Source organism: Vulpes vulpes, chromosome 5, assembly GCF_048418805.1.
Source record: "Vulpes vulpes isolate BD-2025 chromosome 5, VulVul3, whole genome shotgun sequence".
In the NCBI taxonomy this organism is placed as follows: domain Eukaryota; kingdom Metazoa; phylum Chordata; class Mammalia; order Carnivora; family Canidae; genus Vulpes; species Vulpes vulpes.
Genome location: NC_132784.1, coordinates 92,423,868 through 92,449,077, shown reverse-complemented (window position 1 = coordinate 92,449,077; position 25,210 = coordinate 92,423,868). Strand labels below are relative to the sequence as shown.

The 25,210-nt window shown below is 51.8% G+C and overlaps 1 protein-coding gene across 2 annotated transcripts in view; it reads left to right on the top strand.

Annotated features, from left to right (window-relative positions):
- The window catches only part of LRRN2 (leucine rich repeat neuronal 2), a 62,048-nt gene that overhangs the window by 18,679 nt on the left and 18,159 nt on the right, over positions 1-25,210 (top strand). The gene's annotated exons all lie outside the window — the stretch shown is intronic.

The following is a 25,210-nucleotide window of genomic DNA, read 5'->3' as shown; positions in this document are numbered from 1 at the left end:
CCCTCCATGTCTAGGATTATGTTAGCTCACAAATGTTACATAAATGGAAGCATACAGTCTATAATCTTTTGTTATTGGCTTTTCTTTTTCTATCAGCATAATTTCCTTGAGGTTCATCCAGGTTGTTGCCTATATTGGTAGTTTGCTCCTCTGTGTTGCTGAGTGGTATCCTGTGATAGGGATGTCCTGCAGTTTAACTATTCATGCACACAACACATTGGCGTTACCCCATTTCAAGGGAGACAACAAATTTGTCCAGGGTTACACAGTGAGTAAGTGGCACTTAATTTATGTTTGGTAGTAGGCACCCAATAGTTGTCTATTGTACCAAGCTCAACTCTTTGAGGACACTTCACGTTCCTCTCTGGTGTTTTGCACTGAGTAGGTGCTCAGTAGAGGCTTGCCAGTAAGGATGTGGATGAGATGGTATCTTACATCCACTTAGGTAGCAGCCACATCTAACTTATCCCTGTGCCTGGACATTTGTGAGAGAATATAGGTCCCTCTCAATATCTTACATAACTGTACTTTAGGGTTTTCTTGGAATATCAGAAAAGGAAAATTGGGGCAGTAAATATGATCACACACAGGGCTGGCACTTAATTGCCTAAAATGCCCAGAGCTATTGGTTCCAAATTAATATATGCCATATTCGCATGGTATTTTGCATCTAATTTGCAGGTTGCTCATTTTAGCATGATGCAGAGAAATCCTCGGGCTCCTGCTTCTTGTCGCCACTGCCCTCTCAGCTGTTCCCAGGTCAGGCTATGCTGCTTCTGGGTCGTGTTGCGCTGGTTCAGCCCACAGAAACAACCGGTTGGGTCCCGAACGTGCCCACCCGAAGCTGAAAAGTCCGCCAGGCTGTTTGTGCCTGTAGAAGAGCCGAGTTATTGCCACTCCGCAGGGGCCTCCGGAGGTTTAATTAAGGAGGATTTGTGGAGCTGCTGGAAGTCCTCAACCTCAGGTGTGGAGAGCCAAATGCGATTAAGTGATTGGAAAGGAACCACAAGTCAGACCAGTCTCTCCTGGGCATGGCGCCCAGGAGATGGGTTTGTGTACACATCTCTGCCTTCCCCCTGTTGGGAGGGGCAAGGTGACAGGGAGCCTGCCCCAGCCTCCAGCAACACATTGGAGATAAGTGCGGTCTCCAGGGTGGGACTCACAGAAGATATTGGGGAAACGTGTCCCAGGGCCTCCAAGGGAACCTGTGGTTTTATTCCAGTCAAGGCTTTACCCAGGGTCACACCTCAGAGGACAGATAAAAAGGGGTAGGTCCTTAGGTCGACCCATTAGCACTTCCTTGAGGGCAATTAAGAAATAATTAAATGCCAAACTACATTGTACAGGCCCTAAAGCCAGTGGTAGTTGGGGAAAACAAGAGACCATGTTAATTGGAGAAGGTGTCCTGGAGGATGGGAGACACAGGCCCCAGCTGAAGAATAAGCCTGGGAACATGCTTCCCAGCCGTGCCCCCCGCCCCCCCAGTGACTCAGACTTGGGGAGGGACTGGAGACAGAAGCAAATAGCCAAGGGGAAGCTCACAAAGTGGCATAAAACAGGACTTCAGAGGAATTTTGACCTTTGGGCAGGTCATCTGGGACGATGTCCTCAGACCCCTGGGGGTGCACACCACTGTGTGTTGTCAGAGGCACTTCAGAGGAGGAGCCAAAGAAAAGTAAACCACAGTGATGGGCAGGGGCAGCAGGGGAAGTAGAGGGTGTGCTGGGAGGAAGGGCAGGTCAGAAAGTGGGGCCAGGGGGATCGGAGGCTCTATGAGGCTGAGGCCTGTAAGGAGGGGCTGGTCCCAGAGGGAGGGTGAGCACTGGAAGCACAGGTGCCGGGGAGAGCACCCCCAGAAGGAAGGGTTTTAGCCTTGCGGGGTGATTCTGGCCAGAGCTCCGGAGCCACCGCTGAGAAATGCTGCTGAATGGAGCAGAGCTGGGAGATTGAGAAGCGGCTCACGGAGCATCTGCGTGAAGCGCTGTGTTTAGAGGGAGTAACGGGCAGAAGGAGCATTTTGATGGTGGTTTTCAAAGGTCTGGGAGAGGGCGTACAACAGGTGAGGAACACGTTGGGAGAGGGGGGGTGAAGGACTAGGTTTGCCCAAGGAGAGGAGGGGAAGTGGGTGGTGTTTCAGGGAGGAAACCTGTCTCCCAAGTCCGAGGGAAGCAAGAGGGAGTGGGCAGCGAGGGGGTGGGCAAAGGAGGTCAGGCCTGCCCCGCGCGCAGGCCCCATGAGCCCACCAGCTCGGCTTCGCGGAGGACAGGGTGCCGATGGGAGCACGGAGAGCAGCAGATGTAGAAGAGGGCTCTGCAGAGTGTGCCAGGGCGGCAGTGGGAGAGGAATGGAAGGATTGCAGCAGAGAGGGCGGGCGAAGCTGGAATCCTGAATCTATAATAGGGCTGGGCTGCCGGCTTCCGTACTTCCTCCTGCAGTGCTCTGGGAGGAGAGGACCAGGGGCGGGGAGAACTGCTAAATTTCTCATGGAGGCAGGGACAGCCCTGGCCTGTTTCCCACGCTGCCCAGCCTTCTGCAGAGAGACCCTCCTGGCCTGGCCTCCTGTGAACAACCCAGCGAGGAGGTCCGTTCTCTTGGCCTTGCCATCTGGGGAGCGTTCCACTTCCCAGAGCTTGAGACCGTTTCTTCCTGGCCTGACTTACCAATGGACCCGGTTCTAAAAGAGTCCCATTTGCCCTCCACTGCTCTCTCTGCACTGCTCTCATATTTCTCCCCTCCACGATCTTGCAGCTGCAGCTTAATAGCCTGCAAGAGGGTCAGGCTGGGAAGATGAATGCCAGCCTGTGGGGACTGCGTCCTGCTTCTCCATTAGGGAGGTGATGGAAGGCGGGAAACAGAGAATGGATAATCCAAGGAGACAAATAGGCAAAGGAGTGGTTTGCAGGATAATCCAAACAGTGTTTCCACTCGTGCTTGGTGTGTGCTTTGATGAGCCTTGTGCCACCGACTTGCTGGTCTAATTAGATCTGACTTGGAGAACACTGGTTTCATTTCCCAAAGTAGACAGTGAGAAGAAACCAGGATGGGCAAAGAATGTTTGCTGGAAGGAAGCCACCAAGGGAATAATCCTCCAGCGCACATGTGAGCAGAATGGAAGGTCCATGGTGGCTGCCACTTGACAAGCCAGAGCAGTCCAGATGCTGGCAGGTCACCCCAGAACACAGCTTTCTAATCAATGTGTTCCTCACCTGTTGTATGTCGATCCCTTTAATGGCCGTGTTCACCTGTGAAAATGCCTAGGGAAATCCCTTAGGGGTGGGGTCAGGGCAGCGATCCAGTGTGACATCCCAGTCCCTACTTGCACCTTGCTGACATGCCCCCAGGTCCATGAGCTGATGCCCCTGGATGCTCTTTGCCAGAGGAACTGTGAAGACTCCCAGGGGCTACTGTCGTGCCCTCTCCCCCCAACCCCCAACATTGGCTGATGCTTCCTTTGCACCTTTGGCATCAGCTAGTTCATTTTCCAAATGAAGGATGAAGGGGAGGGCCTTTGAGGCAAAGCACCTGAGATCGAAAGAATATCCCAAAAGGCCTCTGGAAATGATCCAGTTGACCAAACATAGGTTCTGATCTCAGCTCCTACCTCAGTGTCCTGTATAATCTTAAGCAGCTCACCAGAGCTTTCCCGGCCTCTGTCCCTGCTGAGGCCAGCTTCCCATCTCAGTCCCTAGATGGGGGAGGTTAGTAAAACCAATTTCCAGTCATCATGAAACCAAGCTGTGCCCTAGGCAGTAGCATCCCCAGATCCTCCCAGATGACTTATGACAGGGCTGGGCTCTGTTTCTCAGTGTCCAGACGAGGCACATTTCTAGCCATCTGACCCGTGCCTAAGGCCTTGTTCCCAGCAAGTTATCAGTTGTTTGACCTTGAACAGATTATTCCTTACCTGATGGTCAATTTTTCATCCATACCTGTCTAACACAAGATGTTTGCAAGAATCAAATAAGATAATGTGTGAGAAAGCATTTTTGCAAATTCCTAAATGTGCTGTCACCCTTAGAGGTTGAGAGGGAGAGGTAGCAGGGGGCAGGGAAAGACCGAGGGGCTTGAGTCCTATGGACCTGAGTGAGTTCACAGTCCAGCTGTCTGGGAATCTGTGGCTTGGAAGAGTTGGTGAATGTGTCTTTGTCTTGATTTCATCTTCTGTAAGGTGGACATAAGTAAGCCAGGCCAGGAAATTATCATGAAAGCCAGATGCCATGGTGTTTGTAAATGGTCAGGCATATGGTAAATGCTCCTCAGACATTGCTCCCATCCCTGTATCTCAGCCCTCCCAGGCCTTCAAGTCAAGGTCAGCTCAGCAGACATCCTTTGCATACATTTACAGACATTCGGCCTGTCCTGGCATTCGGCTGTGGCAATACCACCCTGTCTGCACTCTCCCCAGGGTCTCCTCTTTAGCCATGAGTCTTCAGGCTTGGATCCCTCCTTCCTGTCCGGCAGCAGGTGCTTGCTGAGAAATGCACGACTGTTCATACCGAGTCCCCAGTCCCCGTAGAGTCAGTGGGCCATTCCATGGCGCTCTACCTCTGCTTCCCTAGCCACTGCAGCTTCTGAGCAGCAGGTTCTCCATGATGAATGCCCAGCCGTCCTGGGCCATGGTGCCCAGGGGGCAGGAGTACTGGAGAGGGCCCCTTGCTCAAAATAATGCTTTTCCCTGATGAGGAGACACATCCCTGTTCTGATCCTTTTTTTTTTTTTTTTTAAAGATTTTATTATAGAGAGAGCAAGTGAACAAGCAAGCAAGCAAGAGAAAGCAAGCAAGCAAGAGAAAACAAGCAGGGAGAAAGGGAGAAGCAGACTCCGTATTGAGCAGGGAGCCCATGTGGGGCTCCATCCCAGGACTCTAGCATGATGACCTGAACCAAAGGCAGATGCTTGACTGAGCCACCTAGGTGCCCCTGTCCCAATCCTTCTTAGCCCAGAGAACTGCACCCATTTCCCACTACTGTTTCCTTTATGCTGCAGTGTGGCCAACCTCTTACCCTCCCTGCCAATGGCGTCTGGGAATCCTTAACCAGCCAGCCCTCAGGGCTCCCAGCAGGATGGCACTTAGGCCATTTGACTGGGCAGATGGCCAGGCCACTGTGTAGTCTTGTCTGTGGACCACCTATCTCAGAAATCACCCTTGGGGAGGGGAGGATGTTAACAGTGCGCATTCCCAGACAGCACTCCAGACCAACTAAACACTGCATTGTAAGTAAGTTCCCATGTGATTCTTATGCACTGTAAAGTCTGGAAACCATTGTTGTCTTTTTTTGCCTCATTTCTATTGAGGTGGAACTCATACACACACAAATCATTAAGTGTGCAACTAGATGCATTTGTACACAGTCTTTATAATACCCACCATGTGACCACAGCCCAGATGAGGTCACAGAACACTTGTAGCCCCCACCAAGGCTCCCTCGCACACCCTTATGCTCAGGTAACACCTGAAGGGGTGGCCACTAATCAGCATTCCAGCGACATAGATTAGTTTTACTGTTTCTGAATTTCGTAAGATTGGAGTTCTTGGCTTCTTTCACTCAGTGTTATCTCATACTGCCTACTTCTAAAAACCCAAACAACTTCTCTCCCATTCCCTGCACTTCCCCTGATAGGTGCGTAGGCAGGCAGATAGATAGGAATAAATTAAAAAAGAAAGAAAATAGATTTTTCCAGGTCCTAACCATAAACCCCTCTGGTTGCAGCTTCCCCTCTGTCCTCCCTTCCTCGAGCCTTGTGGGGATCACTTTTGGTCACTGGCCTTCAAGCATTAGTGCTTCTGGGGGTTCAGTACCCATTATCCTGCTGCCGCGGGGGACCGGCACCCATTCCCCTGCCGGTCTGTCAGTTGCTGGGGCCACTCATTTGTTGTGCGTGGACTGCCAGAGAGTTAAGCACATTCCAGATGAAAGTGGCCAATTTAAGGTACAAATGAAAAGACAAATGAGATGGAAATTGCATAGAACAAGCCTACTCCTCATCAGGAGGTAGCAGTCCTGACACGCTGAGCGGAGCACCCCCTCAGGTCATCCCTGCAGCCAAGGTCAGACAGGCTTCCCAGCACCTGGGAAACCCCGTCCCCTTCACACCCGCCAGGTGGGGCAGCAGCCCAAGCGTGTGGGGGGTGGAGGGGGGACAGGAAGAGGACACGAAGCAAATACAGAGATGAGACAACACAGGAGGGCTCTGTCATTCCAAAAAGAAGGGAAACAGATATTTTGAGCATCTACCATGTACCAGGCCCTGTGCTGGATGTTCAGGCTACAAAGACTGACAGTTTGCCCTTAAGGGGCTCCCCGCTCAGGGGAAAGAGAGAAAAGGAGGCATGAGGAGGACAGAGAAGGCTGGAGAGAGGGAGCCATGAGAGAAAGTGAGGAGGAGCAGCTGGAGGGTGTCAGGAGAGCCGGTGGGTGCCCACAGCTGGAAAGGAGAGTGCACCCTGCCCCCCCCCCGCCCCCGCCCCCGCCCCCACCTCCACCCCCACCCCCAACCCAAGCAAGCCAAGGCCATTTCAAGACCAGGGATGTTCTGGAGCAGTAGGGACAAAGCAGGGAGGAAGAGCAGGAAGGAGGAGCAGCTGGGCATCTCACCCCTCCACCGGGGAGGGACTATCCTGAGGGCAGCCTGGAGGGGGAGACCTCACAAGCAGCTGATTGGTTCTTGGTGAAGTGACAAGGAGCTCCAGGATCTAGTGAATGGGGAGAATCAATAAGCAAAATATTTGTACGGGAGTGTATTCCCTGTCGTGTAAAGAGGAGTCAAAAACCCAGGAGTTCTCAATCTCTGGGTCTCTATCTCATGCATTTTCTAAGTCCAGGGAGTTGCAGAGAGGGAGGGCGTGCAAATTTGTTTTCATACTGATCCAAGCTAAATACAATCTTGGTAATAATAATAATAATAATAGCAAACACTTATAAGGCACTTACCATGAGCCAGGCTGTTTTAAGCACTTAATTTGTATTATCTCATTTGCATAGTAAATATGTAGGAGAAGGGGGATACTGGTAAATTTCAAAGCCAAACACAAGCGACTTTTGAACTATCTCCTGCCCACCCCAGCACACGCTGCGAAGGCTGGCCACCGAAAGAGCTCTGGACCCACTCTCCCTCGCTTGGGTGAACATGAAACCGAAGTCCTGGGGGGCTAATTGGGAAGCAGCTCCAGAGGCACTGAGTGATTCCAGATCTTGGGCCAAACAGGCTCACTGTCTCCTTCCTGGTTCTTGTCCTTATCTTCTGAGCTGAGGTGCTCCAAGCCAGACCCCACGTTAGGTGCTCAGGGAGAGACCCAGAGATGTCCTGAAGGTGATGGCTGGCCCCTTAGGGTAAGCATGACCCTCTCTGTAAGGACTGCTCTCTGCCCATTGCCAGAGCCAGAATCCATTTACATCACACCATTGTGGATATCACTAAGCCCGACTGTCACCAGGGAACTAGTTTCCATAGCAATTGAGGTATACTAGACCCTTGACATCTCGAGGGATCCATCATAGCCCTTCATGGATCCATGGAGTAGAGACTGCCATGTAATTCTCCCCATATAATGCAGCTGAGTAGGACAGAGCTGCAGAGAGGATGGCGAGCCCAGGCAAAGTCATCGAACTCAGCCCTGTACCTGGACACTTTCCCGGACACTTTCCCGAGCCGGATCAGGCTCTCGGCCCATGCAGCTCAGCACTGCACTATTTCAGGTCAGGTAGGATTTGCCTGGTACAGGAGAAATCGTCTCATCAGAAACCTGATAGCGCCAACTGTCTGCTGTTTTTCAAACAACAAAGCAAAGAAGGACTTTGATTAAACATGGTAGACAGAGCACCTTCGTGTTCCTGTCTGCTGCCACACCCAAGTAAGAGCAAAGGAGTCAAAAAGATGCAAGGCCACAAGGTCAAGGGAAGGAGAACACAGCCAATCAGCAACGGCTATGCCATTTTGGGAGTTGAGAAGCTAACTGACCTGTGTAGATAGGGAGAAACCTGGAGACCCAAATGGAGGAACCAATGAGAAAGGGGCAGATTTTTGCCCTAGAACCACAGAAAGGCTTAGAAATTGGTAACATCTGAAGATAGGGTATAGAGTAGGGTCAAAACCAGGGGAGTAATCCTCCAGAGTGATTCCTCACCCCCATTTCACGACAGAGCTATCCCTGCTTTACCCTGACGGCATCTTGGAGAGAACTTTATTCATCAGGGAGACTGACCCCAGCAAGTGTTGGCTTGGGGATATGGGGACATGGGCAGAGATGGGACAATATTTTGAAAAATGGGGGTTTGCTGCAAGTTTGCAAGCCAGTGGCAGAGCCCCTTGCATTTCCTCCTGCTGGCTTTAGAAATGCTGGTGGCTGGGCAGATGGCCACATCTGGGGGCTCCACTGATACTCCCCTGCCCCTGGGGGGAGACCAGCAGTTAACAAGCTCTGGCCACGCAAGTAGAGCTTCCAGACAGCTTCAAAATGCCTCACTAGTAAATATGAACCAGCAACCAAGGATTATTAGATTTTTGAGGAAAGCATCAAATATTTAAAAACCATAAACCAAAGTAAACAGAAAACAACTTGAAAAAGCAGGTACTATGTGGAGCCAGAGAAAACATAAACACCACCACCACCACCACTGCCATTACCATCACTACCATCACTATTATCACCATCATCATCACCTTCATCACCACCACCACTGCCACCACCACCTTGGACATCCTCAGAGGAGAGGATTTTGTGCCCCACAGTACATTCAAGGGGCCTTTTTAAAAAATGTGAGAACTTACGTACCATAAAATTTGCCCTTTTAAAATATACAATTTAGTGGTTTTCTGTCTATATACAAGGCTGTACACCTATCACCACTACGTAATTCCAGAACATTTTAATTATCCCCCAAAGAAACCTCATACCTGTAAACAGTCACTCCCCATTCTTTCCTCTCCCATCCCCTGGCAACCACAAACCTACCTTTGCCTAGACGTTTCATAAGTGGCAGGGTACAACATGTGACCTTTGTGACTAGCTGCTTTCACTTGGCATAATGTTTCAAGTTTCATTCATGTTGTGGCATGGATCAGACTTCATTCCCTTTTCGTGGCTGAATAATACTGCATTGTATGGGTATTAAACATTTAATCATCCATTTATCACTTGATGGACTTTGGGGTAATTTTTGTTTTTTAAGGAAAATGCAGAGAACAAGAATGAGCTCTCATAAATTGAACATATATATTCCTCTTCCTTAAGTGAAAATGATTACTTTCCAAATTGCAAGGACCCACTAGGTGCCCAGCATAAGTAATGAAAAAAGACCCACACAGAGATACGTTTCGAAATTTCAAAACATCGAGGATAAAGAGAAGATTCTACAACTATCTAGAAAGAAAGAGGCCTTAGGATAGCAGACTTCTCCCCAGTACCCTGGAAGCAAGGAGATAATCGAAAAATGCTTTCAAACCTGCGAGGGCAAGTTATTTTTAATCTAAAATTGTATTTCTAGTCAACCTGTCAATTAATTATGGAGAACAATTAAAGGTACTTTCAAACATGCAAATTTTCAAGTAACTTACTTCTTTTTCAAAAGTAGCTAAAAGATGTGCTGCACCAAAATAAGAAAGATGACCTGAAACCCAGGAAGAGAGACAGAATATTTACCACCATAGGAGGAAACATGGACGGATATACACCATCATAGCAGTGGTTAGCATGAGGAGGTGGAAAAGGAGATTGTGGTGGTTGTGTGGGCGCCTGGGTGGCTCAGTCCATTGAGAAGCTGACTCTTGATTTCAGCTCAGGTCATGATCTCAGGGTCATGAAATCGAGTCCTGCATCAGGCTCTGCACTGGGCATGGAGCCCACTTAAGATACTCTTTCTGCCTTCTTGCCTCCCCTCACCTTTGCTCTCTCAAAAACAAGAGACTTTACATTTTCTCCATATGTTTTTCCATATTTCCTAATTTTTAATAGTAGTGCTGTATTGTACCTAAATTACTGTATATTTGTTGGCCTGTAACATACAGAGAGCCCAAGGCAGGAGCAGTACAGGAGAAAGGTGGTGGTCTGGGGGCCAGCAGGCTGCTCTAACTGCCATTACCCTGCACCACTGGCTCCCCTAACACATCTCACAGCTCCTGGGCTGTGTCAGATCTGTGAGTGTCTATCTGTGCTGCTAGGGGCTGAGAGCTCCCCAGAACAGAGCTGGATATTGTTCATCTTGTTTATCCCCAGCGCCTGGCAGAGAACAGGTACAGAATCTGTGCTTCGGTGGATGTAGAGAGAGAGGGAGGGAGGAGGAAGAAAGAAAAATAGGAAAGAGAAAACCCCCATCAAAGTAGACCATAAACTGAATGAGACCTGGGGTTGGGATGCCATAAAATTTCTATAGAACTTCTGGCTGAGAAATCAGGTCAGCTAGTGATCAAGGAAAGTGACCAGCCTTGGGGTTCCCTCAGGGTTCCCCAACCTGGAGCCAGAGGAGCCAACTCCTAGAATAGATAATACCTCCAACATGGAACTTCAGAGTTGAGAGGGACTAGCTTTCATGTGGCACTTTCATCTTGCATATCAGAACCAGAAGCCCAGAGTTCCAGTGTGTGACCTTGTACAAGTCACTTTCCTGCTCTGGGCCTCAGTTTCTCCTATTGCAAAACAAGGAAGCTAGATGAGGTAGATGTGCAGGTGCCTTCCAGCTCTGACCTTCTGAGGTGCTAAAACATCCCGGGAGGTAGAGGACCACCTCACTTTGCTTAGGTGTGGAAGCCGCTCACGGCACAGACCTCCAGGTGAGGGTAGAGGATCGGGGGGAAGGCTCCACCTCCCAGCTAGCTCTTTCCATCTGCGCCAGCCGCTTCTGAAATGCGCAGAACAGCCTAGGCCAGTTTCTCCCCCGGGAGGCAGACACTGGCCCGGGACCCTAAGTGTGCACCTAGCTGCCTGCATCAGATTCACCTGCTTGAGAATTGGTTCAGTCTGCAGGTTTCTGGGGTCAGGGAGCAGAGGAGTGGGGTGGTTATTTGCATGTTCACAAACACTCCAGGTGATCCTGGGGTATGTTGATTTGAGAAATGTTGGATTAAGGGGGGTTGGGATTTGGGAGAGGAGTTTCAGTGCTCATAATCTAAATAACTATCATTTATCCAGTACCTGCTCCATGAGGGGCACTTTTTGACATCTCTAATCTTTACAACAACCACCCTGTAAAGTAGGTATTATTACTGTAATTGTGCAGAAGAGAAAACTGAGACCCAGAGCAATTAACTTGCCCAGACGCCACGCAGCTAACCAGACAGAGAGCCAAAAATTTTTTAACTCCAGTCCTCCTTTGCTCTTCCACTAACCAACCTTGGCTCCTTGTTGAGCACCTCAACAGCTGCTTCTCGCCTGCCTCCAGGGTTTGGAGGTGACCAGCTGAACAGGTGGGAGGGGGTGGGTATGTGGGAAGGCAGAGCCATTGTGCTTCGGGGGAGCAGGAGCAGGCGGCGCTGGAGGCCCACTGCCCATCTCTTCCCTGTCCCTCCATCTCTTGGGCATTTCTCAGGCTTCTAGGTGCTGTTTTGACAGGGCAGGAGGCGGCCACAACCTTCATCTTCCCTCCTTCCCGGCCTCCCATTGTCGGCCTAATTGAAGATGCCTGGAATCCTTCCCCCTGCTGTGAGCGGCTGGCAGCGCTCCTGTCGGGAAGGCGGGAAGGCACCTGGTTCCCTGGCCCCGGGGACACCTGGGAGCTGCGGAGGCCAGCTGCGGAAGGCAGGTGGGGAGAGGAAGCAGCCCTGAGCTGGGACCCAGAGGTGTGGGCGTTCAGCAGCCCAGAATTTGGGAGGAGGGAGGTGCCAGGAGTCCTTGCCTGCCCCCCACCCCCTACACCTTAGCCAGAGCTGCCTGGCCCCCCTTCTAAAGAGTGTTCTGAGTGGGATTCCCCATCAGACCAGTCACCTGCTCCTGGATTCGACTGCACCCTCACACCTCTGTCAGGAAGGAGGCTTTCTCTGGGGTGGCCCAGCTGAGAGGCCCCCACCTCAGAGCCTTTTCTGCTGTTCCCTCTGCCTTATAGTGACTGACCATTTGGCTTCCCCAGGATGGATGGGGCCTGTGGGGGATTCAGGATTTAAATGCTAATGCCAGGAAATGGGGATGAATCAGTCACCCTACCCTGCCCCCTCCCCATTCAGGTCTCAGCCCACATGTCCCCTCTTCCAGGAGGCCTTCCCTGGCTCCTCAGAGGAGCCACTCTACCCTCAGTCCGGGTTTGGTTCCCAAACTCATTTTCTGTTGCTGCCACAAATTTACCGTAAATTTAGCAGCTTAAAAACAACACTGATGTGGTGTCTCATGGTTCTGTAGGTTAGAAGTCCATCTGGGTTAGCTTGGCTAGTTTCTCTGCTCCAGGTTTCAAAAGGCCAAAATCAGATGTCAGCTCTGGAGTCTCCTTCCGAGTTCACTCAAGTGGCTGGTGGAATCCTGTCCTCTGAGGTTGTAGGACTGAGGTCCCTCTGTCCTTGCCACCTGTCAACTCCTAGATGCCTTTCTTTGGTCCCTGGGTGGACATCTCAGAACCAGCAAATAGGACATGAAATGCTTGAATGTTTGGAACCCCTCTTCCGCTCCCCCCTGGAGAAAGGTCTCTACTTTTCAGGACTCATGTGATTGGGTTTCTCCCATGCAGATACTCCAGGATACTCTCCCTAATCTTGAGGTCTTCAACCTTAATTATATCTGCACTATTCCCTTTGCTGTGTAGAGCTAACAAATTGAACAGGTTCCAGGGATGGGGGTCTAGATGTCTTTGCAGAGCCAGTCTGCTGCCCGTGTTCCCTCAGAGCCCTTGGGACCCGATGTCATGTTCACTTACATGTTGAGTCTCCATTCATTGTCCATCCTCCTCCACTATCATAAGCTTCATGAGACAAGGGACCGTGTCTCTGCTGTTCACTACAATGTCCCTAATCCTCCTTAAACAGCACCTGGCACATAGTGGGCCATTGGTGTTTGTTGAATGCTCAGAAGTGAGAACTTCTGGCAAGTCTCAGGAGGCTTCCCGGAGCCCATCCCTCAGCTGGTCAGATTGCGTGCAGTTAGGCAGAGAGACACCTGAAGGCTAGAGCACCCTCTCCTGGCATCTGGGCTGGAAGCCCTGAGCTCTGCTGGCTTCGGAGAAACTGGACCTTCTGACCAGCTGCTTCCCCCGTCCTGCCTTTGCCTTTCCCACGTGTTCTCCCCTCCTTCCATCCCGGACCCCCAGACCCTTCAGTCTCTCCCTGCCTGAGGATCCCAAAAGGCAGAAGCTTGACGCTGGGTGGCTGCCCTGAGGATGGTGAAGGGATGGAGGACCGGTCCAAGAGGAGGCAGAGATTGCCAGGCCTCAGCTGGGTTCAAAGCCAATCCACCTGGGACTTCAAACAATTAATTTCCCCAATCTGCAAAACGATCAGCTTCAGAGGGAAAACAATTAGCCCACTGCAAATTGTAATTGTCATCTCACTCCTGATTTTAATTTGGACTAATGAGGGCTAAGTGATTCCGGCTTCCTCCTCCCCACCACTGCCCTGTGGCCCTGGGCCTTCTTCACCTGCCAGGGGGCATTTAACCCTCAGCTGCCCACCTTACACCAGTGGCTGAGGGACGTTTTCAGGCTGGCACTGGGCTGTGGCTGCACTGAGCAGGGGAAAGCAAGTGCTGGCAGGAGGGAGGGAGGGAGGGAGAGTGCCTCCGGCCCACAGGGGAGCTGCCTGTTTACAAGGCTCCTAGGCAATCAAAGTTTTATTGAACAGAATTGACTACTGGCTTGCTCCTCTGTCACAGCCAGTTAACTCTGGCTGCGCAGTCTCTGGGGACCCGCTTCCGAGAGCGTCCGGCTGCCTCCCCTGGGCCAGGGCACCTCTGCCATGCTCTTCCCCACGCACCCCACTGCTCTGGTGTAGTGAGGCAGTGATTCTCTGCAGCTGGAGGGGGCTTGAGGGCCTGCCATCTGCTAGTCATGGGGGTCTGGTGGGTGGTCTAACGCCGACTCCCACTAAGCAGGCTAAGGCCTAGAGACGGAAGGGACTTGCTTTAGGTCACACAGAGATCTGTCATGCTTTGCTATTCTTACTGAATTCTGTCCTCCCTCCCCAGATACATCTTTCCTCTAATGCCCCAGGCTTGGCACTCAGCACAATGCCTGGCTTAGTGCAGGTGCAAGAAAGAAGAATAAAAAGTCCCAAGTCCTAGTCTGTGTCCTTATATCACACTTCTCTCTCTACGGAGCTTCCACTCTGGTTAGGCTGCTTTGATTCATTCATTTGCCCATCATCCCTTGTTCACGCCTGTAGCGGTGTGACAGGAGCCATACCAGGTGCGGGGATACAGAGACAAGTAAGACCCGGCCTGCCCTCAAGGACTTCACAGTCTGGGGGTTCAGCCCTGGGCCCCACACCCTCAGTAGATCGCTCTTCAGGGAGAACTGACCCCAGGTCCTGAGCAGCAGCAGGTAAGGGAATCAGCCCTAGCTCCTGACTTCTGCCCCAGGCTGGGGGGCAACCCTCAGCTCCCCCACATCTCTGAGTGGCTGAGGCTTATAAGTTTGGAATTGAGAATGCTGAGGTCTTGTCCCTGCTTTCTCGTTACTTTGCTTCATGGCCTCACATACGTTCCTTCCCTGGCCTTCCCCATCCCAAAGCCAGGGCCTTGGGCTGTGTAGCTTCCACCTCTGGATTCTGTGACTCTGGCAAAACCTCCTCCCGGTCTCACATGCTAGTGGAGGTCCAGTCCAGTCTGCCGCCACCACCAGGTAGCCTGGAGTCCCTGGGCCTCCTGTTCCTCATCTGCAAAGTGGGGGAGGTGGTGACAAAACTGTGTTGTGCCATGACAACTCCATGCAGGTCAAAGTGTTTGCAAAACAGCAGACAAGTCCTGAGTGCCCACGTGACCCCGTGACTGAACCCTGCCATCGCACATGGGAAGGTGGTGGTGGTGTGTCTGGTGGTCCCTCCTGCCTCTTGGGTACCACCCTTCAACCCAGTGGAGGCAGGTGGGGAGGTAGAAAGCACACACAACTGGGAATTGGGAGAGGAAGGGCTTTCCCCTCTCTCATCCTCAGCTTCCTAGGGCCACTGGATGGGGCTGTGTCTCACTCCACCAGCCCTGACATGTCCAACCCCACAGTGCAGACTCCTCCAACAGGGAGGGTGGCCTAGGAGAGCTTGCGGCTTTGTGTCCAGCCCAGGCCCCTCTTGTTGTCTCCAGGGGGAAAGCTGTTCTTCTCCAACATTCTCCTCCGCTTTGCATTCTCTGCATCCCCTTTCCCCTCCTCTCTTACAACCCTAGTTCCCCACCCATCCAGTTCGGGCTCCCTTTTCTCCCCCACTGCTTGTCAAGCCTCTAGTGCTTTTAGCTGGGCTACCTGCCTCGAATTCCTCCCCTCCCTGCGCTGCCTCTACACCTGCCACAGTGGCAGCACCTCCCTCCCTCCCACCCCTCCTTGGCCTGGCCCGAGGGAAGAGTGCTGGGAGGTTGGGTCCACCTGGTCCCCTCAGAGGGAGCTTAGAACCCATCATCATTTACCTGTCCCTTGTCTCTAAGGAAGAGAAACCAGCCACTCCAGTGCAGTTACCTCCTCCTGGTGGGACGTTATGGTTATGGTAACGCCTGTTGCTGCAGCGTGAGCTGTTACCCCCAAGCATCCAAGCATTGCAGTCACCACCCTCAGCTTTCCCTCCCCTCATAATACATACCTGGTCTTTCACTTCTGCTCAAACATCTCAAGCCCAGCTGCTGAGGGGGTCAATGGTGAGGAAGCTGGCCTCATGGAGAAGTGGGTGTCCCACTGGGGATGGGAGGCAAGGGTCCTGTCCTCCTCAGAGTCAGTAGACCTGGCCTCTCCCTCTGTGGCTATCAGAGACCACCTACAGAGTGTGTTAGGCACAGAGGTTTCTGGGTCTGACCTCAGAGAGTCCAATGCTGGGAGTCTGGGTAGATTCCAGGAATCTTCATGATTAACGGGCACTCTGGCTGGATGGCTGTGGCTCAGGGGCACCATGGACCACCCTCTGCAACTTGGTCTGGGTCCACCAAGCAGAGGTCTTGTCTCTTGCTATTTAAGGCTTTAGCATTTAGGATCAGAGAGAGAATCCATCAGCTCCCAGCTCTGGCCTTGTCAGAGGCCTCAAGGACTGGCTGACCCTGGATTTTCAGATTGTTGTCAGCACTTGCATCCTGCCTCATCGCCCCTGGTGATCCTGACCTGCATCCCCAGTGCACTGGTTGAGGAGTCAGAACCACAGGACGGGGGAGGAGCTGCCTGGGGGTGGCAGCTGGGAGCAGAGAGATCTCCATAGGAAGGATATTTCTTTCCCCAGGGATAAGGCAATGCTGTCGTGTCCCTGACTAAAGGTTTTAAGGCCTCTCTCATCTTCTGTAGACATACCCTGTGATCAGAGCACTTTGAATTCCTCACCTGGGCTCACTCAGCTGGTCACAGCCCCAGGCATCACATACAGATGCTATGGAAGCTTTAGCACAGCCCCTGGCTGGTTTCAGACCCCAACCCAGAGGGTAGTGGTGTCTTTGCCGTAAGGCACAAGCACATCATGTCACCCTAGGACACATAGGGTGCTCCATTTACATAGGAGCACCAATGCTGCACCCCCTCCCACCCAGCCACTACAGCTGCTTGCCCCTCAGAATGATCCAGGTGAGGAAAGAGGCCTACAGAGGTCAGGTAGTTCATATGAAGGGTCTAACTTTGGGGAGGACCCAAGTGACATGCCCCAATCCTTTCCTTTTACAGCTGAGAGAAAAACTGAGGTCTACAAAGGGTCGTAGTTTTCCAGATTCTCACAGAGAGGGGAAGAGCTAACTAAGTGTGCTGCTAATGGGTGATGAGGCTAGAAGGGCATCCAGTCCTGGCCCCCAGGAACGGGGTGGGGGGCACCTGTGCCTGTGTAGCTGGTGTCAGGCCGGGTGGTTTCCACATGCCACATGATTCAGTCCTCACAAGAACACGCTACCACAATTTCACGTGTGACAACATGAGGAAGTTGGGACTTGGAGAGGTCAAAGGCTAGCGCTGTTCAGTAGAACTCTAATGCAAACCACGTGTGTGATTTTAATATTCTCACAGCCACATGAAAAAGTAACAAGTAAAATTAATCCCATTATTTAACCCAATATATCGCCCAAAATTATCATTTCAAAATTTAATCAGCATAACTTACTAATGAGGCATTTTGCATTCTTTGCTGAGAGACTAAATCTCAAACTGGTGCGCATTTGCAGGTACGGCGTGTGTCAGTTTGGCCAATTCCCCAGTGCCAGGTGACCACATGGGGGCCACCATATGGGACAGGGTGACTCAGCACAAAGTTGGGAGCCATCTCCCCTGGCTTCCGCTACCTTTCCTCAGGGAGCAGCCCCTCCCTTCCTGTGGGCTCTATGGGGATCTGCTCTTCCCTTCCCTCCTTCCCTCTCGCCTGCTCTCTTCCCCTCTCCCTCCTGAGCTCTCCCCTGGAGAAGGCCTTGTTGTCAGACAAGAAACCTTTAAATAGGTGAGACAAAGGTGACAAATGTTCCTCATTTACATTCAGGTTCTCTCTGGCATTTTGGGCTCTGTTGAATGGCACCTCTATCACAACATCTCATTTGGAAATGTCAGAGTGGCCTTTGATAAGTCATCAGTCACCCTGATGGCGGCTGACAGACGGTAACGGTGTGGTGGCATCTAATACACTGTAGAATGTGTCTTTTGCAATTGCGTCGTATTCTATTTATTCAACATGGCACGAAATCTCTCCAGAAGGAAGGAATCTGTTAACCTCGCCACCCCTGGCTCCTTGAGGGCTTCTTTCGCCTTTCCTTTCCAGCCTCCTGTCCCACCTGGAGGCAGAATCTTCCAGCTACTGTAGGCCACCCTCTCAGGCACCTCCTTTCCCACATCGGCAGGAGTCAAGCCAGCCACCCTCGTTGGCACTCCTACAGGAAGTTGTCAAATCTGCACCCGCTGCAGGGCCCTGGCTCTGAATCCAGGTGCTGGGGGTTGCCCAGGAATCTCACCTGGATCCTGAAGCCGGGAGGACATCCAGCCTCTTTAGGCAGCTGGTCCTTTGTCCCTTCCCCCTCTCCCTTCTACCCTGCCCCACTCCTCCAGCCCTCTGGAGCTTGCCTGCACCCTCTCCCCAAGGGGCTCTACTGCTCCCCAGCCGTGCACTAATCCAGGCACCTATGGTCCCTACATTCTCTCAGTTTCAATGGAAACTAGTTTAGGTTTTTGGAAAGGAACGCTCACTAAAAACTAAAAATATGGGGCAGCCTGGGTGGCTCAGTGGTCTAGTGCCGCCTTCAGTCCAGGGTGTGATCCTGGAGACCCAGGATCCAGTCCCACGTCAGGCTCCCTGCATGGAGCCTGTTTCTCCCTTGGCCTGTGTCTCTGCCTCTCTCTCTCTCTCTCTCTCTCTCTCTCTCTCTCTCTCATGAATAAATAAATAAAATCTTAAAAAAAGAGAAAAATATAATAATACACATAGGAGGAGAAAACCTCAAAAAGCATAAAGTAAGTCACATATTTTTTCCAATCACATATTTCTAATAAAAAATAAAGGCAACTCAAGTTCCTAATGAGATGGGCTGGTTCAGTCCAAGCAGCCTCCTCTGGCTCTTTCCCCCGTTTCACCCTTGTGTCTGGAGTTCTCCCACTTTTCTCACTCTGGAGGGCTTACTCCCCCCGCCCCCATCCCTGCACTTCCTCTTCACGTTTTGGGCGTTGAGGCTTTGGCCAAGTAGTGCAAGTAAACAAACATGGTAGGTTAGAAATGGGCAGGATAAAGGTTTCAGGGCTGTCAGGGAGTTAGAGGAAGAAATCGCTATGCTGGGCGCCTGGGTGGCTCAGTCAGTTAAGCGTTGGTTTTGGCTCGGGTCATAATCTTAGAGTCATGAGATCAAGCCCTGCATGGGATTCTGTGCTTAGTAGGGAGTCTGCTGGAGAGTCTCTCTCTCTGCCCCAACCCCCCATGGTGCTCTCTCTCTCTCTAAAATAAGTAAATAAGTCTTTAAAATAATAAAAATTAAAAAAGACACTAAGCTAAAATAGCTGTACCTCATGGAGACAGGGATACTTGTTTAGAGCTTTACCTTGTAGACAGTGTGAAATCCTCTGACCCACTTCCAGACGTGTTGATCTGTCCAAAACCACTTTGGCAACTGATTCAAACCATCCCCCAGCCATTCTCTTTGTCTTTGTCATCGGTGAAGAAGAAACACGACATGGGTATATGTGCACACACACACATGCACACACAGTTTTTCAGTGTGAGCCTTTCCCCCCAGTCCTGTTTCGCCTGGGTGCTATGTGATGATTTCTGCAGAAGACAGCGTCTTGTAAAGAAAAGAACATTCACTCTGGAGCTTAACCAACCTGGCTCTGATTTTAGCTCTGTGCCATGTCATGCATGGCTCTAGGCAAGGAAGCCACCTCTAAGCCTCACTCAGTGTCTTTATCTGTGAGATGAGTCAAGGAGGCCAGTCTCAGAACTAGACTTGAAACACTGCCAGTGTTCACGATTGTCAACCCCCTTCCTCATCCCCTTGCCATCCTCTCCCTCTCCTGTGCAGGTGTGAGGTAGAGAAGGTTCCAGGGTTCCTCTGCCCTTGCCTCATGGCTTAGAGTAGCCAAGTGTGGAATCCAAATGGGATGCACATGTCAGCCTCTAATTGTCACCTGACTAGGTATCTAATCTGGACATGGGGTTAGGCCCTAGTTCAGCAGGACCCAAGCTAGCCACCCTTGAGTGGGGACTGCCACCTTCACAGGAAGCCTCTGGTTAAGGGGGCCCCACTGCCACCCATAGACAAGCACACCATTTGTTATTTTACCGCTGCCCACATTTATTGACTACAGACCGCTTGCCAGACTCTATGCAAGGTGAAGGGGAGCCAGGATGGAACAGGCCCAGCCCATGCTCTGAAGAAGCCCAGACTATGGAGGTCGATGTCCACTCCATGGCTCCTGCTAAACTGGGGTAGGTGCTGTGGGAACAAGAGGTGGGAGAGAATGTTTCACAAAGGAGATGACAATTGAACTGGAACTTGGAGGATAATTAAGCAGAGAATGGAGGGACATTCCAGAACAACAAGTTCAAAGACCTGAAAGCAGAAAGAGAACAGCCAGTCCCTCTAGAGTCTGGGGAAAGAGAAGAGGAGGGGAGGGCCTGGGGGTACAGCTACTGCTGGAGTAGCCAAGGGGTCTGCCCTTTGATCAAGGGGAGCAGTGACCTCTCTCATGACAGGGAAAGAGATGGAAAGGAGAGTGCGATACAGACAGAACACACAGATGGCAGTTGTGGGATGTCAAGACAGAGTACTGTGAGGGACACTTCGTGGAGAAGGAGGGGCCCCAGGGAGCCATGAAGGATCAGAAGATTTGGGTCAATATGGGGAAAGTGGCCTCTAATTGCCATCCACATGGTACCAAGCAGCCAGGCCCCCAGGGCCCCCTTCCTCTGATATTACAGTGATGCAGCAGACGGATGGAGGTGTGTGGGTGCCCACCTGTGCCTGCTGGGGAAGGGAACTCATTTGTTGAGCTCCTTCTGCATGCCTGCACTATGCCAGATCGGCAGCATTGCCTCCTTGAATCTTCAAGATAACCTCATGAGGTATTATTCCCATTTTACAGATACAGAAACGGACAGGGAGGTTAAATAATTTGTTCGCAGTCACACAACTCATAAGAGACAGAAGTAGGATACGAACTCAGGTCTTTCATATTCTAAAGCCTTTGTTCTTTCCACTCTGCCGTGCAGAGCGTTTGGTTCCCGGCTTCCTGAACCTGATCTGCTTTTAGCCCCGGGGTTCTGGAGGAATTTATATGACATTGATGCTGCCTTCATCATTAGAAGGCTGTCACAGGGGTGACAGGGAACAGTAGATACGGAGCTGTCACAATGAGAAAAACGAGGTGAGGGGGAAGGCACTTCATCACTGCCTCTGGCTTAGAGGCTGCCACCGCTCTGCCTGGCAAAAGACGCTGTCATCTTTCTGCTTCCGTTGCATCCTCAAACTCATCGTAGGCCCCCCTTTCAAGCAGGTGGAATCCAGCCCTCAAAATCCAGTGCTGGATTCCGAAAGAGGAAGTCACCTTTATGGAAAAGTTGGCCAGCCCATCACTGTCAGAACTGACGGAGGAAGAGAGCAGCGCTTCTTAATATATGGGGGTCTTAGACACCACCACCCCCCGAGAATCTGATGCAAGTGTTGGCCCTTCTCTCCAGGAAAAATCACCCCTGCGTGCATGTGCATACGCACACACATGTGTTTGCACACAGTTGTAAGTACTTCTTCAGCCCATCTGTGGACTCAAGAGATCCAGTTCCTTTCTCTCTGGAGATGCTGAGGGAACACATTCATGATAAACGTAGTTTCTAACCGTGTCTCCCCTTCTGGCCCCTCCTTTGTCCTGCAGTATTTGAAGAAAGCAAAGGAAATGGTACTCAGGTCCAGTAATTGCTTGAAAGAGTGTGTAAGGGGAGGTTGAAGCCACTGGCCTAGTGAGAGCTTTGGGGTCTCTGCATATTTAAATTGCTTGAGTCAGTCAGGAAGGGGGTGGCTGGAACTCAGGCAGCGGCCCCTGGAACTCTGTCAGGCTCCCGCCACGCCACTCGGAGCCCTGGAGCGCCACCCTGCATTGAATTCACTGGAAAATGCTATGGAGAAGAGCCCATGGAGGCAAGGCCCCCCCACCCCCCACCCCAGCCACCCCTGGAAGCTCCCATCCCTCCCTGGCTGGAAGCATGTGTGCTCTTAATAAAGCTGCCTTATCACCTGTTTAAACTAGACATGTGGTGTGTAATGACTCCTGGCTTCGACCAGAGAAGCCAGCAGCTGTCCTCTGCAGGGACCAGACCTGCTGGACGTGTCCCCACTGGCTGTAGGAGCAGGAAGGCAGCCTTCCGCGAGGCAGAACAGGTTGTGTGGGGGAGTCGGGGATTGATGGGGGTGCTTTCGGAGGTTGGGCAAAGATCGCGGACACCTCCCTCCCTCCCTTACCCTCTCTCCTACTTCTGGGCACAGAGGGCATCCCAGAACCTGGGGATGCAGCGGGAGGCCCAGGGCATTTCCCAGCTCTGCCATGGCACTCAAAGGGCTCCTCCTGGGACAGGTCAGTCTCATGTGCACGGGAGCTGGCCTCCCAGCTGGAGGAGTCAGTGGAGGCAATGCTGAGGCTTCCTGGGTCCTGGGGTGTGGCTATAAAGCCAGCAGATTTGCTGTCTGCCCAGAGTTTCAAGGTCTGGGGAGAGAGGCACTGGAGAAATTCAAGCTATAGCTGTGTTAATTATTATTATTTTTATCCATATTACAGAGGAGAATGTTCCCCTGTTAATTCCCTGGGAAAATGGCTATGAAAACAAGTTGTCACTCCCCAGGCCTCGTGCCCAGGAGAGCAAGCACTGGCAAAGTACAGCCTCAAACTCACCCCCTGCAAGCTGGTTCACCGAGCTGGGCATGTGCCTCTCTGCTCACTGCCTTCCCCAACATTCACGTGCACTTGTGCAAGATACACTCATGTTCACACATACACACATACACGTGTATACAGCCCACGCTGCTCCGGCAGAGGGAAGGGTGAGGAGCCCCTAGAATACTCGTTCTCACTCACTGGATGAAAGCTGGTAAAGCTCTATGTAGCAGAGCTATGTGAAGGTCTGCAGGAAGATCCCCTGCTTTCATTGTTCTGGAGATTTCTGTTCACAAGCACTTTCCCGCACATCATTCCATAGGCTCCCTCCCAGTTGAGGGCTTCAGCATCACACGGTGCCGGATTTGAATCACAGCTTCTACATGTACCAGCTGTGTGATCCTTGGCAGGTTGCTTAACTTCTCTGAGCCACCACTTCCCTTTCACTCTTACAGGGGGGTGGGGGGTGGGGTGGGGTTCTGTGTCGACTAAATAAGAAAAAAGGCCCAGCACATGGTAAGCATTCAATAAATGGTACCTATTGAAATTCAAGACAGACATTCTTGTCCCCATTTTATAGATGAGAAGAAACAGGGTTCAGTGAGACTGTCCCAAAGTCAGTAAGTGTTAGAGCTGGGATGAGAACCTCTGAATTGCCACCCAGACCAGATCTCTTACTGCCAAACTCTTTGGAGGCTGATTTTTTCCTGGGAGACAGCCCTCCTGGGACTGTGGCACCCATTGAACTAACCCTTTGGTCCTCCCCTGCAGCCAGTTCCGTCCTCCCAGGCAGGCCCTGCACACACACACAGCCACCCCTCCAGGGACTTCTCAAAGCGGTCACCAGGACCAGCACCCACAGCCTTGGCTCCGTCTCTGCTAAGGTGGAGTGAGACAGTGGGGACAGACAGAGGAGGCCCCGGAGCTGAGTTGAAACCTAAGGTCTGGCAGGGGCAGGGAGAGGACAGTGCTGGAGGAAGAGCAAGAGTCGGGGAGGGGCAGAGGGCCCAGGCCTCGCTACAGCTCCCGGGAGCCCCTTCCAGGACGACACGGCCCACATTCGCAAAACCTGTGCCTTCCTTTCAGACAAGAACATATCTTTAAGTCTGGTGGCAAATCCAAATTTACTTTCCAGATAAAATGTGATTGTGGGTTTATAGTGTATGAATTATATCTCAAAGCTGTGATTAAAATACATCATGTAATACGTGTATGTAGATGTACACATACATACACTGTGCATGGTTGATATACATGTATGTTGTTAAGAGCACTGGGTCTTGCCCTTTACTAACTCTATGACCTTGAGAAAGAGGCTTAACTTCTTTTAGTCTCAGCCTTGCCATCTGCAGAATGGGGATAATAGAGTTATTATGAGGAGTAAGAGATGAGGGGCCAGGCCTTTGGGGCCTTAGTGAAATTAGCTAGGTTTTTGGCATCTGCTTTAGCTGTACAGGGTGTATGTCACTGAACCCATTTTAGAATTGAGGACACAGCTCAAGAAGACTGTCCCCCCAGGACAGATCTGGAGGGCAGACATCCTGTCTCACTCATCATTGGTGCCATGCCCAGGGTGGGGAGCAGGGAATGTCTGCACAGGGAGAGGTGTTTTTTTCCTCCTTGCTGGCACAGCTCCTAAGCCTGGGCTCTTCCCTCAGACCTGGTTGACCAACTCGGGAGGGTAAGGAGGTATTGGTGGCCAGAGGCCTACTGGAGCCCTAGTGGACAATGGGCCTCTCCTGAGCTGCCTGGCGGTCATGTTGGACTCCCCATGCTTGCTCACACAGGAGGGGCTCCCAAAGGTGAGGGGCTGAGGAGGCCCACCAGAGAAGAGTTTTGTCAGGATGGGGTCTTTCAGGGGGCTCACAGAACCCCAGAGGACCCTTCCCTATCCCAGGAGCAGGAGCTTGGTGTCAGGCCCCCATAGACAGGCCCAAAGCCATGCTCCACTTTGGGCAGATTGGGTATCCTGTGGTTTCTGGGCAAGTCACACCTTCTCCGTTCCCCCCTGTTTCTTACCTGTGTCCTCGGGTTCTTCATCTTGGGTCCTAGATGGACATGAGTGGCCAGGAAGAGTGGTTGGACCCTCTGAGCATGTCAGCAAGTTCCCAGGGCCTGGGTGTAACCTTTCATGAGATACCTTCACACAATCTAGGCCTGATGGGTGAGGGGGTCAGGGTCCTGGAACCCCCACTCCCACCAGCTTCACCCTGGAATGGTTCCCCTGGCTGGGTGGCTGGTGGAACCCATTCTGCAGGGTGACAGAGGAAAAGATCCCCTGACTTGGGAGGTAGCAGGGGATCACATTTTGAGCCATGGCCTCTGGTTAGCCTGTCTGGGCTGGCTTCTCTGCCACATATTATACTTACAAGATCATGGGCAATCTACTTAGCATCTGTAAGCCTCAGTTTCTCTTGCTACAAAAGGGGAATGCCAGCAGTCCTACTCCAGGGGTGTGGGGAGGATTCAGGGAGATAATGCCTGGGAAGCACAGACCTTGGTGCAGGCAGCATGAGGTGTGTGTGATGGATGCTGAACAGGATCAGGGGCCTGGCCCCAAGGTACTGCTGGTGAAGGTGCTCTGTGAATGGCGACACGTGGGGTCAGTGCTGCTGATCATGGGCCCCGACTGCTGCCTGCAGACCTAGGCCAAGGCCCACGCCAGGCAGGAGTGGCGGTCACGGCTGGGCCCCTACACTGGGTGAGTGCTTTCACCAAGCAGAAGGGAGGCCAGAAAAAGCAAAGAAGAGAAAAGAAAACCCCAGCAAATTCTCTGTCCTCCCCCAGCTCTGCAGCTCCTGGGG